Here is a 20,375-nt window from a genome sequence, read left to right on the forward strand (position 1 = left end):
TCTTCCAGTGGGCCAACTTGAGTTTGTTCAGGTCGTAGCAGAAGTGTTCCAGGACCAAGGAAGGGTATGACTAATAGGCAGAAACTTTTAAAACCTCTTTTAGCACCACGTTCAGTGTTGTCCCGTTGGCCAAACCCAAAGTTAGTCGTTGGGGCAGGAGAGTATGGCATGAGGGAAGGGAACCTTGTAAGGTCATTGTTACAGAGAGCAGAATCATGACAGCCATTTTGCAGATAATCTACTTCTTCTTTTTTTTTTTTTTTAATTTTTTTTTTTTTCTGCTGGGCAAAGGGCACAGTCAGGAGGACAGCATGCATATCCGAGAGCAAGCCTGTGTCACGCTTCAGGCTCTCATTCCAGAGGAGGAAGCAAGGCTCTTCCCCAGAAGGACAGATTCTCGACAGACAGCAGCAGAAATCATCCTAATTTTACGCTCTCAGGAGAGCGGGAGAAAGAACCACAAGCTGGCTGCGGGGGTCGAGAGGAAAGACAGAAAGGTCAGCAAGGCCCAGAGACCTCCTCCTAAGTAGTGACCCAGTGAGTCCCCCAAAGAGGGGAGCTGGAGAGCAAGCGTATCTTTGTGCCCCCTTTTGTGGCACAAAAAGGCAGGAGTCCCTTATGCTTTGCCTCCAAAGGTGACAGAAGACAACTGGGGTCTGGGGCTTAGGGTCCCTAGTGTCTTTGGATCCTCCTGAAGCCTGTTATGACAGGACGAGGCGGGAGCCAACAGGCCCAAGGGAATGCTCCTAAAGGCTGGAACGAGGTGTGAGAGAGCAAGGAGGTGGGTCAGAAGACCCTCAGGAGGGGGGCCAGGGCCAAACGTGTCGTCTCTCAGTCATGTTCCTCTTCATCTCCCTGCTACTGAGTCCACAGTGGAGGATAATAATCTACTTCTTGTATCACACCTGTATCTTCTTGATGGGGGACTAGAACCCTACATGCCCTACATACCTGCAACTCCTTCCTACATTCTGGCCCATGGAAGATGATCCCAGCCCTGTTTTACAATGTAGGTTTTACTATTATTAGTTATGGTGAGACCAACAGATCAGAAGACAACTGCCACTGGAAAGAGTTTGCTACTCATAGTGCCCAAAAAGAGGGCATACACCCTGGCACGGTGGGCCTTTGGAGAAGCAGCAGGGTCAGTCAGGAGGAGAAGGCAGAAAAGGGAAAATGTAGACAAGAACCGTTACTGTGGCTTCTGCTGGAAGGAATGGGCAAAGTGGGGTCAGCAGGCCAAGGACTGGTTGGTTTGAATAATTTCAGTGGGATCTGGGGTGTAAGCTTTAACCCTGGGTGATCAGGGCAGGGGGTAGAAGGGCCCAACAGAGGCAGTGGGGTGGGCTGGGGGGTGTGACTCTGAATTGGTTGGTTTGTATATGAACCTTCAGCATGAACTGTTTACTCTTCTAGGCCTGGAAGGGACCAGGAAGTTAGGCTGGGAAGTTAGCCCTGGAAGGGGCACTCCCTTCAATGTCATCAAGGCCTGAGGAGGTGTCAAACATCAGAAAAAGTAGAAAATAAAAAGGCATGGTTAATACAACCCCCATTTGAAAATTATATTCCTAAAGCAATAATATATTACTGTTCTGAGCGAGTGCAGTAAGTCTCAACTTTATTTCATAAAACCATGCAAACTGGCCCTGCTGGTGATACAGTGACCACAGAATTCTCGAAACATTTTTAAAGGATTTCTCAGTCCCATTTGACTTCTGGCTATCCTGTCTTTTTTCTGGGGTTTCTTTTTCCAGTGTTCAGCATTAATGCAGGACCATCTTAGCATTCTTCTAAATGTGTGTGAAAAATATATGACACATTCTCTGAATGGACAAAAATGTTTTCAGGGGAAGCTATCTCAGATAAGTAGAAGGCAGTGTCAGCTAAATACACTTTAATGATGATTTATTTAGTACCTTCTATGTGCCAGACACTATGATAAATGCTGTGGGATTTTAATCAAATGGCACTTAGATTCTCAAGGGGCGGCTCACAATTTACTGAGCACAAATTACAGGAAAACAAATGATTGAGCTACAGTTAGAAGTCAACTCTGTTGAAATGAGTCACAAACAGCTTCAGATAGATCTTCAAGATAGACCTTCAAAGATGAATTTGACGCTTGGGTGTGGGTAACATCTCAGGCAGTGGGAACTGTATGTTCAAAGGCACAGAAGTAGAAATCAGCAAGTCATAATGAGTTGAAAACACTTACTGTGTGGCCAGAACCTGGGATACATATGGAAAAGTGGTGAGAAATTAGGCTAGGCAGGAAGTTCATGATCAAGGAGGGTCTTAAATGCTGAACTAAGGAATTTACCCCACCAAGAGTAAGGGACAATTTATGAGTTTTAATCAGAAAAATAATATGAAAAATCCTCATTTTTTAAAGGTTTTGGGGGCTCTACTATATAGGATCCTGTACTCACTTAGGGTAGGGATTCTATCTGTCTTTATCACATCTGTTCCCCAGCACCTAATGAAGGGCCTAGTCCTTAGTACACACTCATGCAGTTGAGACCACTGTGCTAATTACATGTCCCACATGCTTTCCTACATTTCCCAGTTTTCCTTGCAGTTAAATTGAAGCCTTGTAATTAGCTCTGGCTGATGAGTGTTAACAGAAGTGATTTGGTGACCATTTGGATATGGAAGGTGAAGATGGGAGATGAACCTAGAATGACTCTCAAAATCTTGCTTGGATCATTCAGAAGTGATTATAAGGAATAAGTTTGGGGATAGAGATAACTGGCTCAAATTTGGATGTCTTGAGTTCAAATGACTATGAGATGAACTTTTCATCAGAATAGAGCTAAATGTTGCAATGCATAATATAGACAATTACTGTGGGCAATCAGAACGATATTAAAACATATAGCACTTTGTGGAGAATGCTAGAGTGGCCCACCAACCAAGGTTGTCTGTCCAGGATTGAGGAGTTTCCCTGGGATGCAAGAGAAAATTTCTGTGCCAAAACTGAGATAGCCCAGGTAAACAAGGATGGCTGGTCACCCTTAGTTCTGCTTTGCTATACCACCTGCAAAAACATAGCTAGCGAGTTGTTCTCCTCTGAATTCAGAAATCTGGATTAGAGAGATCTAGGCTCTTCCAAACTTCTGTATCTCAGCTACCATTCAGTTCCAAAGACTGTGAATCTTGATTTGGCAAGATAAGAAATAAAATGTGAATGCTATAAGCCAGAGTCATGCTGGTACCAACTCACATCAGCTCACAAGAGCTAATTCTGCTCATTTCTTCCCAGCTCCATATTTAGGGGGTCAGGTTGATAGGTCAGAATTGGCTATGCTGGTAGAATTCCTATGCTAGAAATTGGCAAATAGTACTATAAATCGGGTCCACCCCAAAACTGGGTTTTAAATGTTTACGAGCACACTACTGCCCTAAGCCGAGTTGAAAAAGTGTGGCAGACATTGCATCATGGGCTCAGTCAGTGGAGGTGCAGCTGGTGCTCTACACCATCCCTTTCTTAAGACAGTGCATCTATCCTCCAGATGCTGTGTGTCCTGGCTGCCAGCAACTCTTAGCCACCCCCTTCACCTGAGAACTGTCCTCAGCTGATGGGAGCTGTCTTGCCTGGAAATGCATGGATGGTAATGTCCTGCACCCAGGGGTGGCCTGTAGCCAGACTGACTCATAGGAGTAGCATCCAGGGTCAGCCCTCCTGCCATAAGCTGGGACAACACCGCGGTGCCCTGTGTGTGCCAGGACTCCCTCTGGGATCATGCTGAGACTAGTCACAGGTGAAATCACATCCTTGCCCACCTGCTTCCCCTTCCCCATCTTGCTTCTCTTATTTCCTTATGTGTTTTTTCCCAAGAATCTCTTTTAAAAAAATCACTGGCTTAAGAGCTACCATCTTGACCTGGAGATTTTCATACTCAGTGAAGTAAGCCAGACTGAGAAAGACAAATATCATATGATATCACTTATATATAAAATCTTTAAAAAAGGATATGAATGAACTCATTTACAAAACAGAAATAGAGTCACATGATAGAAAACAAATACCAAAGGGGAAAGAGGCAGGGAACAAATTAGGAGTCTGGGGTTAACATGTAACTCTTACATATAAAACAGATAACCAACAAGGACCTACAGGATAGCACAGGGAACTCTAATCAATATTTTGTAAAAACCTATAAGGGAAAAGAATCTAAAAAACAGCATAAGAGACTCCCCATTTTAGGCTCTGCTTTTACGGAACATGACTTACCATACCCAGTCCAGAAGAACCTCCATTGAATGAACATATGATCCTTGGTATATCTCATGTACTAACTAATGAATTGTCGAGAGAACTTTTGATCTTCATCCTTCATTTGAGCAAAAAGCATCCCTTTGATTCTTGAACTTTCTGGAATCTCATTTGTAATTCTCCCTCCTTCCTTTGTACATATCTAGTAGTAACCTCAAAATGTTTTTTAGAGGAGCTTTCAATTTTGCATTTTGAACTTTGGATCCTCCTTTATCTAAATTGAGAGAAGGAGAAATGAAACTCCAGTGTTTTCGCATGACATTTAAGGTAGAGCAATTTAGTGGCAGTAGGCAATCACGTGGAGCAGCCATTAAGGGCTGAATTATACCATCTGTAGCTACTTAACATGCTGAACCATTCCTCTCCGTCTGGAAAAATCATAAAAAGGGGTCCGTCAGCACTCTGAGTCACTGCTAAGAAGCTTATGCATCCTCACACCTGCATTTAAATGAGTGTTTCCGGGGCAAAATACAAAGACCTTAGAGAAATGAAATGAAGCACTTTAGCAGTGAAAAATAATATTAGTTTCCATCTGCATTTGTAAATTTACTGCGGGAAGAACACTTCTGGGATTAGTTTATTAATAAGAATCATTTTGAATAACTTTTTAAAAAATAGCACATATTTTTAAAACATGGATAGATCATATAAGAAGGATTATAAACAAGTGGCAAAATTTGATGATAACCAAGATATGAAGGAATAGTAACTGGTAGGATGCCTTGCTCCATTCCAAATAGGAATTCTATAAATATGGAAATACATAAATCGTATCAGTAGTAGGATTCAGGACCTGGTAGGTGACAGTCCATGGGGTCACAAAGAGCTGGACATGACTGAGCGACTTCACCTTCTTAAATTTTATATTTTATTAGGGTATAACTTACATTGAGTATAGTGACTAAATCTTAGGTGCTTGTCTTGATAAATTTATAGACACATACACACACACAATCATCACTTATATAGAGATAGAATATTTCTAGTACTTCAGAAAGCTCCCTCAAATATCTTCCCACCAAAAGTAACCACCCTGGCTTACACTGTAGATTTTCCTAGATTGTCATTTATCTGTGGAATAATTGTTTCCCTTAATACTATGACTAGTAAGTCATAGTAACCTTTCATTGCCTATTTCAAACATCTCTTTCATCCACCATTATCTCAAAACTCATTAGACTTTTGCTACTTGGAAGAGCTCACCCTCTCATCATCCCCACTGGGCACCCTTACCCATGTGATAGTCACAGTCTCAATGTGATCCTTGGAGATTTTGCCCACTTTCTGGAGCAAAACACATCCCAGACTCTTAGCACTGCATTCTGGATGCATATCTGCAAATTCTAGGACCCAAATCTAGATCCTTTCAGGATCTCTTACCCCTGGTAAGAGGCAAGTCACACCTCAAGCCGGTGCCACCATGCCATCATATGAGCAAGGGCCATTAGGGGTGGACTACATTGCCACTCCTGAAGTTTACTAACTTAAGTATACACACCTCAGGAGATGTTACTGTTTGACTCATCCCTAGACCAGCCTCCTGCAGAATTGTTCAGGATGAGATGGAGTGGGAAAAAACTACAACCTCTTCTCTTTGCATGGTGCTGTATACACATTTTACCCCGTTACAACCCAACAGTGTCTGATTTCTGATATACCATGTTGGTTCATGTCTCCACACCTTTAATCATATCATACATCTTTTTACAATTACCAAGTTTTTACCTTTCTTGACTTCAATTCTTTTCCTTTCCCTCAAGTCTTGGATGAATTGTCACAACCTAGAATGCCAAGTTTTTGCCTTTTCATACTGTTCCTGGGGTTCTCAAGGCAAGAATACTGAAGTGGTTTGCCATTCCCTTCTCCAGTGGACCACGGTTTGTTAGAACTCTCCACCATGACCCGTCCATCTTGGGTGGCCCCACACAGCATGGCTCATAGTTTCATTGAGTTAGACAAGGCTGTGGTCCATGTGATCAGATTTGGTTAGTTTCCTTTGATTGTGTTTTTCATTCTGTCTGCCTTCTGATGGATCTTCTGGAAGCTTCCTGATGGGAGAGACTGACTGAGGGGGAAACTGGGTGTCCTTCTGATGGGCGGGGCCGTGTTCAGTAAATCTTTAATCTAATTTTCTATTGATGGGTGGGGCTGTTCCCTCCCTGTTGCTTGACCTGAGGCCAAACTATGGCAGAGATAATGAAGATAAGGGTGACCTCCTTCAAAAGGTCCCATGCACACACTGCTGCACTCAGTACCCCTGACCCTGGAGCAGGCCACTGCTGACCCACACCTCTGCCAGAGACTCCTGGACACTCATGGGCAAGTCTGGGTCAGTCTCTGGTGTGGTCACTGCGCCTTTCTCCTGGGTCCTGGTGTGTACAAGGCTATGTTTGTGCCCTCCAAGAGTCTATTTCCCCAGTCCTGTGTAAGTTCTGGTGGCTCTATAGTGGGGTTAATAGCAACCTCCTCCAAAAGGGCTTAGGCCATACCCGTGCAGATCTGTTGCATCCAGAGCCCCTGTGGCAGGCCACTGCTGACCCGTACCTCCACAGGAGGCACTCAGACACTTCTGGCTCAGTCTCTGTGGGTTGAGTGTGCATTTTGTGCCTTTCCAGCTCTGAGCAGCTCAGGTAACCAGGTGCTTGGTGAGCTCACTGTCCCAGGTGGGCCGTGTGTCTTAATCACTTCCCTGGTCCTGGCTGCTCAGTTTCCCAGTGTGCCGCGAGAGCACCATCACTTCACGGCAAATAGACTGTGAAACAGTGGAAACAGTGACAGACTTTATTTTCTTGGGCTCCAAAATCACTGCAGATGGTGACTGCAGTGGTGAAATTAAAAGACGCTTCCTCCTTGGAAGAAAAACTATGACCAACCTAGAGAGCCTATTAAAAAGCAGAGACATTACTCTACCAACAAAGGTCCATCTGGTCAAAGCTATGATTTTTCCAGTGGTCATGTATGGATGTGAGAATTGGACTATTAAGAAAGCTGAGTGCCGAAGAATTGATGCATTTGAACTTCGTGTTGGAAAAGACTTCTGATAGTCCCTTGGACTACAAAGATATCCAACCAGTCACTCCTAAAGGAAATCAATCCTGAATATTCATTGGAAGGATGGATGCTGAAACTCTAATACTTTGGCCACCTGATGGGAAGAACCGACTCATTGGAAAAGACCCTGATGCTGGAGGTATTGGGGGCAGGAGGAGAAGGGGACGACAGAGGATGAGATGACTGGATGGCATCACCAGCTCAATGGACATGAGTTTGTGTAGACTCCGGGAGTTGGTGATGGACAGGGAGGCCTGGCATGCTACAGTCTATGGGTCTCAAAGAGTCAGACACAAGTGAGCAAGTGAGCTGAGCTGACCTGAGAATGCCAAGCTAAGTCCTTATCCTCTGAGTCCTCATGCTATTTTTTTTAAGTATTCCATTGTTTCCCAAACTTGAGGCAAACCCTGCTCCTTACCAGCTCCTTCTCCTTGACAGCTCCATGTGTTCAATATTCTCCATTCTTTAAATTCAAATTTGGACGGTACCTCTTATTTCCAGTTCCTCTCGAATGAAATTTATTGCTTCCTCTCTATACAAATTTGACAGTTTGTTAATACCCCTTCATGGTTTTCACATTTTATATTTCCTGCCAAATTGTAAAAACTCCTTGAGAGAAAGAACCATGTCTTATTCAATATTGTATTTCAATCCACTCTAGCACCCAGCTCAGCACCCCCAGATTCAATTAACACCCCCTGAATGCATGCAGACCTAGTGAATAAACATCCCTCATTGATTAATCACATCAATTAAACTGGGTCAAAGACATTTTATGATGCTGTTTCCACTGTCTGACTTTTGGAGAAGCAGTATGACTTGCAGAGTTGACATGTCCTTGATATCACAGATATGTCTGAAGAGTCAACTTTCTGGATCATTTCACCAATCTCAGTCTTTGGCTTTTATTCTAGGCACATTTTTCACAAAGAAAACATGTAAAACAACTAAATGTGATGATGGAAGATTTCTTATCAACATGATACAGAGTAGAAAAGGAAGTTTGCCTTTAAAAGCAGATGCTGGGCCAGTGGCTAGGTCAGGCTTGCTAATTCCCCTACTCCCTAATGGCCTTGTATAGACTAATACTCACCATGACAAATCCCAATGTGCCATAGACCCTAGTGACCACTCTCAAAATAGGAAAAACTTGTAATATAAAATTTGCAGGTTCAACAGGTCTCCTTTTCACATTTGTAGCAATATTTGTTTTGATGAAAATTAGATTAAGAGCAATTTAAGTTTCCCTCTATACTTTTTAAGCAAACAGCACTCACAAATTTAATTTGTGAGTCCAGAAATCCAGAACCATGATATTAACTCAAAAGTCTGAGCTATAAAAACTGAGACCCTTATATAAACACACTGTGGAATCTTTGAGACATATGTCTTCAGCATCACATGGTATGTTTTAGTTTGGGAGTTCATGAAAGTGTAGAGAATAGCTTTCAGAAGTTATATAATGATGATATTTTTATTAAATTTGCAGCCCTAAAAATATCTTTTAGTAGATGAAAGTATTTTTACTTAGCAGAAGCATTATATAGTTTGTAAAACTGTGCCAAAATTTTAAGAACAAAAAGTGATCTGCTTTCTTTGCTATTTTAGAAGACTAATGTCAAAGCTATCAAATATAAAAACTGTTGGGAACTCCAAAAGGGGAATGATGAAGGATCCACTTAGCTCTGAGCATTACCAATAGAGAATTCTCCTAGGGCTTATACTAAATGAGTTGGGCTATTATTAATTGGTAGAAACTAAAACAATTATCTGATCATGCACAGCACCGTTCTTACTGTGTACCCTGCCCAGGGACTCTCTCAAGAGGGAGTGTGGTAGTTCAATTCTATTCTTTCTTATATAATAATATCATTATGGTTCAAGTAAGGGGGAATTCCAACAAGAATGTATTCCAGGGACTTCCCTGGAGGCCCAATGGTTAAGACTCCACACTTCCAATATAGGGGGTACAGATTTGATTGCTGGTCGGGGAACTAAGATCCTGTGTGACTGAGAAAATACATATATTCCAGCCCATCCAAGGGAGAACTCCATGGCATTCCAAGGAGTTAGAAAAAACAAAACATGAGGTAGCAAAATAAACCTGATAGCAGAGACACCCCTTATTGAAGACCTCAGGAGTCTTTTGTTTTTCTATTTTCTAATTTTTCTATTTTTGAGAGTACTTGCATTCATCCTGCAAGCTTGCATGGGGAAGAAATAACATAGTTGTACATTTTCACCATTGTGTCCCCATGGCGTGCTGCAGTCCATGGGGTTGGAAAGAGTTGGACACAACTGGGCAACTGAACAACAATGACATTTGTCACCATTGTGTCCCAGTTAATAACACTCTTACCTAAGGTTGTAAATTTTTCAAATTAGTGGAGTATTAATACAGAATTGCTTATACTGGCGTTTGTGTTTGTAACATAATTAAAACCCAAGAAACAGTTGCACATGAAGTCAGAGGTCCTGGGTTCTAGTTTTCCTGAGCTAGGTGGCCATGGACTAATTATTAAACATTTCTGAATGTTCCAGTCCATGACTGTAAAACAGAAACGTTGAATCAGGTGACTTTTTAAGTCACTTTTGAAATTGTAAGATTTCACATAACCACTTCAACCTCCACCAAAATAATTTAAAAAAAAAAAAAAGATTGAAACCAAGTTTGCTTGTCCTTTTGGGCAAATTTCCTTCTAGTCAAAGCTATGGTTTATCCAGTAGTCACATATGGATGTGAGAGTTGGACCATAACGAAGGCTAAGTACCAAAGAATTGATGCTTTTAAACTGTGGTGTTGGAGAAGACTCTTGAGAGTACCTTGGACAGCAAGGAGATCCAACCAGTCCATCCTGAAGGAGATCATTCCTGGGTGTTCATTGGAAGGACTGATGCTGCAGCTGAAACTCCAATACTTTGGCCTGATGCAAAGAACTGACTCATTGGAAAAGACCCTGATGCTGGGAAAGAAGGAAGGCAGGAGGAGAAGGGGATGACAGAGGTCGAGATGGTTGGATGGCATCACCGACTCAATGGACATGAGTTTGAGCAAGCTCCAGGAGATGGTGAAGGACAGGGAAGCCTGGTGTGCTACATTCCATGGGGTCACAAAGTGTCAGACATGACTGAGCAACTGAACAACTATGGGGCAAAACCAAACTCACCCAGGGGGTCATTTCTAAATCAGATGACTCGGAGCTAGTTTCCTTTGTATCAGAGTAAAGTGGAGGCATCCGTATTTGTTGGAAAGCTTTTAGATGTTGATGGAGAGCCAAGTTTGAAATGACAAGTCATCTAAACCTCCTTATGTTAACTGGTGTGATCTCCCCTTACTTTGAGACAAAGTTTGTTCTGAAAAACTTGCTACTTTCATGGTTCTATTTATGTCTCTCACCCTCCTTCCCTTTTTCCAGCTCTACCACCATTGCTACTACTATTTAATCTCCTATGACTGTATGAGTTCAACTTTAAGGAGATCCCAAGTTCATCTAATTTCACATTTTTAAAAACACATTTCAGGGACTTCCCTGCCAGTCCAGTGGTTAAGAAGTTCCCTTCTAATGCAAGGTGTGTGTGTCCATTCCCTGGCCAGGGAACTAAGATCCCATATACATCACAGCCAAAACAAATAAACAGAAAAAATAGAAGCAGTATTGTAACAAATTCAATGAAGATTTAAAAAATGGTCCACATTAAAAAATTTTTTTTTAATTGTAAACACATTTTCAAGTGGGGCATCACCTTTTCTAAGATAAGAATTCAATTTGTCTGGTGAAACTGGTTTGAAAACTGATCATAAAAGACAAAGCACAGTTTTCTAACATCCATATGGATGTTCTATATAAAGGACAGTGTTTGACACCAAGTTTTGAGGCTTTTTTTTTAATTAGACAAAGGCAAGTTTGACTGGCAAATCCCAGAAGAAGGCTTCTTAAAACAGACCTTAAACAGCCTTAATTTAAAGCAGCTATACAAACTACAAAATGGCATTTAAAGAGGGTTAGAGATACTAATCAGAGAAGGCAATGTCAACCCACTCCAGTACTCTTGCCTGGAAAATCCCATGGGCAGAGGAGCCTGGTGGGCTGCCGTCTATGGGGTCGCAGAGTCGGACATGATTGAAGCGACTTTGCAGCAGCAGCAGAGATAGTAATTAAAATGGGTTTACTAAAATGCCAGGAATATCATCACTCCTGAAAATTGAATTAAACACTGTCAGTGGTGAATTAACATGAATAGACTTATCTATCCCTGTCCAAAAGTATTTTATCCACAAAATGTGTAATACACAACCATTAATCAGAGGTCATGGATTCTAGCTGAAACCAAATCAAAATTTTTAGAATTCTAATAGAGGAATGCATTCAGGTCAAAGAATATTAACAGAAAAGCTTCCATTGCTGGAAGGGCAAGCAGAGAGAGTCTTTAAAGAAGCTTAGAAATTATGCTTAATTGTTCTCTTGATCTATTGTTCTTGATGATTTAGAAAACCTGTGTGCTGTGAGTTACACTACATTAATTACAGTAGTGTCAAATATGTAGGCCTTTCTTCTTAAAAAAGAGCTTACTTTCTATGGCTTCTAAAAGTGAACTGAAGGCATACTTTAGAGCTGGTATCTCAGCTGAGATCTTTCCTTGCTCTTCCCAAGCAGTAGAATTTTTCTAAAGGCTTGCCTATTGGAGAACCGGGCTCCAAAAGCAGTTAAATCCCCCTTTAGAGGTCCAGCATATAGCTTTTGTTTTGTTTTTTGTCCACAGCACACCTTGACTTCAAACACCCCAGATATATAAAACTCACTGTTAAAGCACTGCGTTGTTTGTATTGTAAGATCATTTGAACTGTATTAAGAACTCTGAAACCATAATGAAAGGTTTATTATCTATGGGAAACAGGATAAGTGCTCTAGCAAGAACCCACTCCAGCGTTCTTGCCTGGAGAATCCCAGGGACGGAGGAGCCTGGTGGGCTGCCGTCTATGGGGTCACACAGACTCGGACACGACTAAAGCGACTTAGCAGCAGCAGCAGCAGTTCTAGCAAGAAAGAAACTTTGATTTTCACTTATTTTGAAAAACTGAAATATTCCAGATGCTTTTGTTTATTTTTTATTATTTTGCTCATTGACTTAACTCACTACGAAAGGAACTTGTCGCTAAAAATACATTTCAAGAATCAAATGCCCTTTTTTTTTGTATACATTCCTCCAAATCTATGACTAAGCCCAATGTTCAAGGTTTTCAAAGTGGCTCTAATCCAAAATCAAGTTAACATTTGCACTTTCCCTGAAGTGGAACTCCCAAGATAGCTTTTTGAGCTATCCCTGATGGTGGGTTTTAGCATCACCAACTGGCTCCAATTGGGCCATTTGCTATCTCTACGAAGAGGAGGGAGTCTTAAACACTGAAACAAGAGTCAAAGTTTGTCAGTTCAACTGTTTCTGAATTCATAGATCAGTGGTTATCAAATTTTGGTCCAAAGACCAGCGTCGTCTAGGAACTTCTTAGAAATGCAAGATCTCAGGTCTTCCTTTATTGAATCAGCACCCCTGTGATGGGGATCAGCAGTGTGCATTAACAGACCCTGTAAGTGATTCTGATGTACATAGAAGTCTGAGAGCCACTTTTGCACTAATAGATACTTGTTTCAACTGGATACTAACCAAGAATTCCATCATTTAGAATTAGCAGCTTTCACTTTCACCTTTTTTTAAAAATTTTAATATTTTATTTAACCCAGCATATCCAAAATATCATTTCAGCATGTACTATTTTTTAACTAATTAGTGGGTATTTTATATTCTTTTAAATAGTGTTTTCAAAATCCAGTGTGTATTTTTTAAATTTATTATTTATTGAAGGATAATTGCTTTACAGAATTTTGCTGTTTTCTGTCAAATCTCAGCATGAATCAGCCATAGGTATACATGTATCCCCTCCCTTTTGAACCTCCCTCCCACCTCCTGCCCCATCCCACCCCTTTAGGTTGATACAGAGCCCCTGTTTGAATTTCCTGAGACATATAGCAAATTCCTGTTGGCTATATATTTTACATATGGTGATGTAAGTTTCCATGTTACTCTTTCCATACATCTCACCCTCTCCTCCCTCTCCCCATGTCCGTATATTTATTCTCTATGTCTGTTTCTCCATTGCTGCCCTGTAAATAAATACTTCAGTATCATTTTTCTGGATTCCGTATATATGCATTAGAATACAATACTTATGTTTCTCTTTCTGACTCACTTCACTCTGTATAATAGGCTCTAGGTGCATCCCCCTCATTAGAACTGACTCAGATGTGTTCCTTTTTATGGCTGAGTAATATTCCATTGTGTATATGTACCACAACTTCTTTATCCATTCATCTGTTGATGGACATCTAGGTTGCTTCCATGTTCTAGCTATTGTAAATAGTGCTGCAATGAGCATTGGGGTACATGTGTCTCTTTCAATTTTGGTTTCCTCAGGACCATTTATGTTGGACAAGTAAAAGTGACCAATTTCAACTACTCAGAACACTAGGTTTTATTCTGGGGTGCTGAAAATGTTTTAGAGCTAATTAGAGGTTAACAGTTGTGTAACATTGCACATGTACTAAATATCACTGGATTCTTCACCTTAAAGAATGGTTAATTTTGTTATGTGAAACTTACCACAGTTTTTAAAAGATACAATATAAATGAAAGCACTTTGAAATGCAACTGCTTAGTTATGCCAATCTAGACCATAAACCTAGAGATTAAACCTAGAGATTAAATAAATTAGCTATGCCAATAAACCTAGAGATTAAACCTAGAGATTAAAAAATTCTCTAACCCATAATCATTTGATATGGGATATATCATAATTTTAATATTTTTTCTAGACACGTGATACAGTTTAACTGCACGATTACTAAAGTTTTCTGAGTATACAGTAGAACATAGAGTATTCATAAAACTGATTTCAGTGCTGGCCATGGAAATTTTCTTGCTAGAGTTTCTTCATGAATCAAACAATATTTTGAACTATAAACAGAACAAGGAAAATTTTTTGTTGCTTATCATTGTTAGCATGAGGATTAGAAAAGAGGCAGAAAGGATAAAAATGAGGCTTTAAAACTTAAATTTCAGAAAATGTTCTACAGGACCCCCCCCTTCTGATACTGTAAAACAATTATATAAACACTTATATATATTCCATGAGTAGAGTTTTATTCCTTACGGAATCTACTTGTTTTAATTTTTAATGTTCTTTTCCATAGTGATTTATCACAGCATGCTGAACATAGTTCACTCACTGTGCTGTAGAGTAGGACCTTGTTGTTTAGTCTCTTTAAGGACTTCTAATATAGATGTTATCTTTTATGATATGCTCTCAGAGTGTTCCCTGCATCACAAAATTTTATGTGTTTTATGCATCACAAAATTCTTGAAGTATTGTCTTTTGTGGGTAAAGGATTTGTTAGCTACTGAACATGTATCAGTTTCATTAGGAGATTTTTTTCAGTAAATGAAAAAAAACCTTATGAAGTGAAAAACAAAGATTAATTAAGGCTTAAATTAACATTATATAAACCTCCCAACTGTCTATCTCTAATATAAAACATATTTTAGATTAGAAATATTATAATTTATATATTAGAAATATTATAGAGACAAATATAAAAAATAGAAAACAATTTTCCTGAATCTTCACAACTAAGAAGTAACATCCTCTGTATCTTGTGAACATAGAGCACACATGCACACACAGACAACAGTTAATAATACACAACATATTCCAGTTTGAAACCTGTTTTCCCCTTAGCATATCACATTTCCCTTGACAGGAAGTGTTCTTCCATATTATCAATACCACTTTAAAGGCACCTAGTATTCCAGCTTACAGATTTAATTTACTAGATTAATTGATTAATTCTCCACAAATGAATATAATCATCGTATCACTGTGAACTAACATCCTTAGTTGTCGTTGTTCAGTTGCTAAGTCATGTCCAGCTCTTTGTAACCCCCATAGGCTACAGCATGCCAGTCTCCTATGCCCTCCATTATCTCCCGGAATTTGTTCAAATTCATGTGCATTGAGTCAGTAATGTTATCTAACCATCTCTGCCTGCCACCGCTTTCTCCTTCTGCCCTCAGTCTTTCCCAGCACCAGGGTCTTTTCCAGGGAGTCAGCTCTCACATCGGGTGGCCAAGTGTCAAACCTTCAGCTTCAGCAATAGTTCTTCCAATGACTGTTTAGAGTTGATTTCCTTTAGGACTGTCTGGTTTGATCTCCTTGGTATCCAAGGAACTCGCAAGATTCTTCGAAAGCATCAATTCTTTGGCATTCAGCCTTCTTTATGGTCCAGCTCTCACATCTGTACAGACTACTGGAAAAACCATAGCTTTGACTATAAGGACCTTTGTCGGCAAAGTGATGTGTCTATTTTTTAACACAGTGTCTAGTTGTCTAGGTTTGTCATAGCATCCTTATACCTACGTTTTTGTGCTTATACTGATTATTTTTCCACTATATTGATATATAAGGTCTCTGTTTACACTAAAAATATCAACCTTTCTCTTTATCTGTCAAGTATTTTTTCCAATTTGTTCCAATATTCTTTTTAATATTGTCTTCCTATCTGAATATTATATTAAAAATATGTCTGATGCAGAACAAACACTTGATGAGCATTAGATTACCACTACTGCTATGAGAAGTAATATTTAATTGTTATTGACCTCTCCAGCTCAAAATGCTACTATTCTTTCTAGGACATTTATATATATATATATATATATATATATGCAGAAGTCAGTGGTCTGTTTTTTGTTTATGTTAGCTTTGTCAGGCTTTTAATAAGGAACTTAGTAATTTCATTCTTATTTCTAATTATTAATGTTAACTTGATTTTACATGGCATTTGTATTTCATTTACATTACAATTGACAGAGTTCCTCACAAACTTGTATGAGACTTGAACCTTTCTTTAAGAAGTTGAAAACCATTTCAGAGTTTTCTTTGATTTGGAGATCTGTTAAAAATTTTCCCTTCTTTTAGATCAGCTTTGGTGAGTAAGATTTTTGTCTAGAATGAATTGCTAGAAGCATGCCCAAAGGTAGACATCACTAAGGAAGTTTTTCTAACAGTCTATTCAGGCGATACTGGTCCTGTCTCCTAAATTCATCCTTTTTTTGTAGTCTCAGTCTCAGTAAATGGCAACACCTCATCCCTATTAGACGGCTCCCTGGTTCAGTTCAGTTCAGTTCAGTTGCTCAGTCATGTCCAACTCTTTGCGACCCCATGAATCGCAGCACCCCAGGCCTCCCTGTCCATCACCAACTCCCAAAGTTTACTTAAACTCTTGTCCATCGAGTCGGTGATGCCATCCAGCCATCTCATCCTCTGTCGTCCCCTTCTCCTCCTGCCTCCAATCCCTCCCAGCATCAGGGTCTTTTCCAGTGAGTCAACTCTTCGCATGAGGTGGCCAAAGTACTGGAGTTTCAGCTTCAGCATCAGTCCTTCCAATGAACACCCAGGACTGATCTCCTTTAGGCTTCCTGGAAACCTCCCTAATCCCTTCCTTTCTTCAGCACCACCTGCCACTTGACCGTGTCCCACCCCTCAGTGAGGCCTGCTGCCTCTCGTCCAAATCACATCCAATGACCCCACTGCTGTCCCTGTGGACCCCACACTAATCCAGCCACTATGAAATAGACTGAGATAGCTTCCTAATTGGCCCTCCTGTTTCCAGCTTTTCACATGGCAAAGTGAATTTCCAAAACTGTAAATCAAATCATGTCAACCCCCTGCATTAAGCTTAACTGCTTTCCTGTGTTTCAAATAATTGTTTGAAATAGTAGTAATAGTTACAATCCAAACTCCATCCCAACAAGAGCCCACATAATGGCCCAGCCCACTTCACCTCATCACAGGTCACTGTGACCTTCTCCTGCTGTATTCCAGCCTTTTTGATCTTTATGTTCCTTGGATAAGCCAGTGATTTCCCACCTTAGAGCACTGCCACTTCCTGGAACATCCTTTCCCAGACTTTTGTGTGGCTCCTTCTTCCACAGTCTCGGCTTTGCTATAGATCGCTCACTTATCAGTCCATCTAAAATTGGCCCTGTAACTCCAATCTACTCGCTATTTCACCTTGTCTCACTTTATTTTCTTCATAGAGTTATCTCTTTCTGGAATTTTCTTATTCATTATAGTTGTTTTTCTATTGTTCTTCTATACTATAAACATTATATGTGTTGTTTACATGTCTCTGGCACAGGTTTGCCTTCGATAAATATGCATTGAATGAGTGAGTGAATGAATGAATATAGTCAGGATGATAAAACATGAGTGAATTTGAGAGACGGAAGAATGAGAATATTTTTAAAATAGATATAAATGTGACTAGAAAATATGTATATCAAGCTGTACACTTAAAATTAATGCACTCTGTACTCTTTAATGTGCATAGGTTACCTCTTAAAATAAATTCATGAATATTTCCTTAAAATAGTTAGAGAAAGTATGAAACGTAAGTAACATGCCTAACTCAGAAGATTCTATTTTGACATACTCTAAAACCTAATAGCCTCCTGTACAATGTCACGAACCTCCTTCCATAGTTCTTCAGGCACTCTGTCTATCAGATCTAATCCCTTGAATCAATTTGTCACTTCCACTGTAACGGATTTGATTTAGGTCATACCTGAATGATCTAGTGGTTTTCCCCACTTTCTTAAATTTAAGTCTGAATTTGGCAACAAGGAGTTCATGATCTGAGCCACAGTCAGCTCCTGGACTTGTTTTTGCTGACTGTATAGAGTTTCTCCATTTTTTGGCTGCAAAGAATATAATCAATCTGATTTTGGTGTTGACCATCTGGTGATGTCCATGTGTAGAGTCTTCTCTTCTGTTGTTGGAAGAGGGTGTTTGCCATGACCAGTGCATTCTCTTGGCAAAACTCTGTAGGCCTTTGCCCTGCTTCAATCTGTACGCCAAGGCCATACTTGCCTGTTACTCCAGGTGTTTCTTGACTTCCTACTTTTTCATTCCATTCCCCTATAATGAAAGGATATTTTTTGGGGGGTGTTGGTTCTATAAGGTCTTGTAGGTCCTCATAGAACTGTTCAACTTCAGCTTCTTCAGCATTACTGGTAGAGGCATAGACTTGGATTACTGTGATATTGAATGGTTTGCCTTGGAAATGAACAGAGATCATTCTGTCATTTTTGAGAATGCATCCAAGTACTGCATTTCAGATTCTTTTGTTAACTATGAGGGCTACTCCATTCCTTCTAAGGGATTCTTGCCCACAGTAGTAGATATAATGGTCATCTGAGTTAAATTCACCCATTCCACTCCATTTTAGTTCACTGATTCCTAAAATGCCAGTGTTCACTCTTGCCATCTCCTGTTTGACCAGTTCCAATTTGCCTTGATTCATGCATCTAACATTTCAGGTTCCAATGCAGTATTACTCTTTACAGCCTTGGACTTTACTTCCATCACCAGTCACATCCACAACTGGGTGTTGTTTTTACTTTGGCTCTGTCTCTTCATTCTCTCTGGATTTTTCAGACCATCCCCAAGGTAAAGAAATGGTTGTCTGATGAGGCATTACAAATAGCTGAGGAAAGAAGAGAAGCAAAAGGCAAAGGAAAAAAGGAAAGATATACCCATTTGAATGCAAAGATCCAAATATTAGCAAGGAGAGATAGAAAGCCTTCCTCAGTGATCAGTGCAAAGAAATAGAGGAAAAGAACAGAATGGGAAAGACTAGAGATCTCTTCAAGAAAATTAGAGATACCAAGGAAACATTTCATGCAAAGATGGCCACAATGAAAAACAGAAATGGTATGGACCTAGCAGAAGCAGAAGATATTAAGAGGAGGGTGCAAGAATACACAGAAGAACTATACAAAAAAGGTCTTCATGACCCAGATAATCATGATATGTCGTCACTCACCTAGAGTCAGATATCCTGGAATGCAAAGTCAAGTGGGCCTTACAAAACATCACTAAGAAAAAACAAAAGCAACAACAAAAAAACAAAAACAAAAAAATCACTAAGAACAAAGCTAGTAGAGGTGATGGAATTCCAGTTGATCTATTTCAAATCCTAAAAGATGATGCTATGAAAGTGCTGCACTCAAGATGCCAGCAAATCTGGAAAGCTCAACTGTGGCCACAGGACTGGAAAAGGTCAGTATTCATTCCAATCCCAAAGAAAGGCAATGCCAAAGAATGCTCAAACTACTGCACAATTGCACTCATCTCACACGCTAGCAAAGTAATGCTCAAAATTCTCCAAGCAAGGCTTCAACAGTACGTAAACCGTGAACTTCCAGATGTTGAGCCAGATTTATAAAAGGCAGAGGAACCAGAGATCAAATTGCCAACATCCATTGGATCATTGAAAAAGCAAGAGAGTTCCAGAAAAACATCTACTTCTGCTAAAGCCTTTGTCTGTGTGGATCACAACAAACGGTGGAAAATTCTTCAAGAGATGGAAATACCAGACCATCTGACCTGCCTCCTGAGAAACCTGTATGCAGGTCAGGAAACAACAGTTAGAACTGGACATGGAACAACAGACTGGTTCCAAATTGGGAAAAGAATATGTTAAGGCTGTATATTGTCACCCTGCTTATTTAACTTATATGCAGAGTACATCATGTGAAATGCCGGGCTGAATGAAACACAAGCTGGAATCAAGATTGCTGGGATTAAGTAATATCAATAACCTTGGATGTGCAGGTGTCACCACCCTTATGGCAGAAAGAGAAGAAGAACTAAAGAGCCTCGTGATGCAAGTGAAAGAGGAGAGTGAAAAAGTTGGCTAAAACTCAACATTCAGAAAACTAAGATCATGCATCTGGTCCCATCACTTCATGTAAAATAGATGGGGAAACATTGGAAACAGTGAGAGACTTTATTTGGGTGGGCTCCAAAATCACTGCAGATAGTGACTGATCCATGAAATTAAAAGATGCTTGTTCCTTGGAAGAAAAGCTATGACCAACCTAGACAGCATACTAAAAAGCAGAGACATACTTTGCCAACAAAGGTCCATCTAGT

At 40.1% G+C, this 20,375-nt stretch overlaps 1 protein-coding gene and 1 non-coding gene across 3 annotated transcripts in view; one reads left to right on the forward strand and one right to left on the reverse strand.

Annotated features, from left to right (window-relative positions):
• The window catches only part of PLCB1 (phospholipase C beta 1), an 854,892-nt gene that overhangs the window by 511,316 nt on the left and 323,201 nt on the right, over nt 1-20,375 (forward strand). The window lies entirely within an intron of this gene.
• On the reverse strand, nt 828-910 carry LOC122682308. The gene has a single exon (XR_006337324.1). It is a non-coding gene; the product is annotated as a small nucleolar RNA SNORD62 (small nucleolar RNA).

The sequence above is a fragment of the Cervus elaphus genome, chromosome 23, assembly GCF_910594005.1.
Source record: "Cervus elaphus chromosome 23, mCerEla1.1, whole genome shotgun sequence".
NCBI classification, from domain to species: Eukaryota; Metazoa; Chordata; class Mammalia; order Artiodactyla; family Cervidae; genus Cervus; species Cervus elaphus.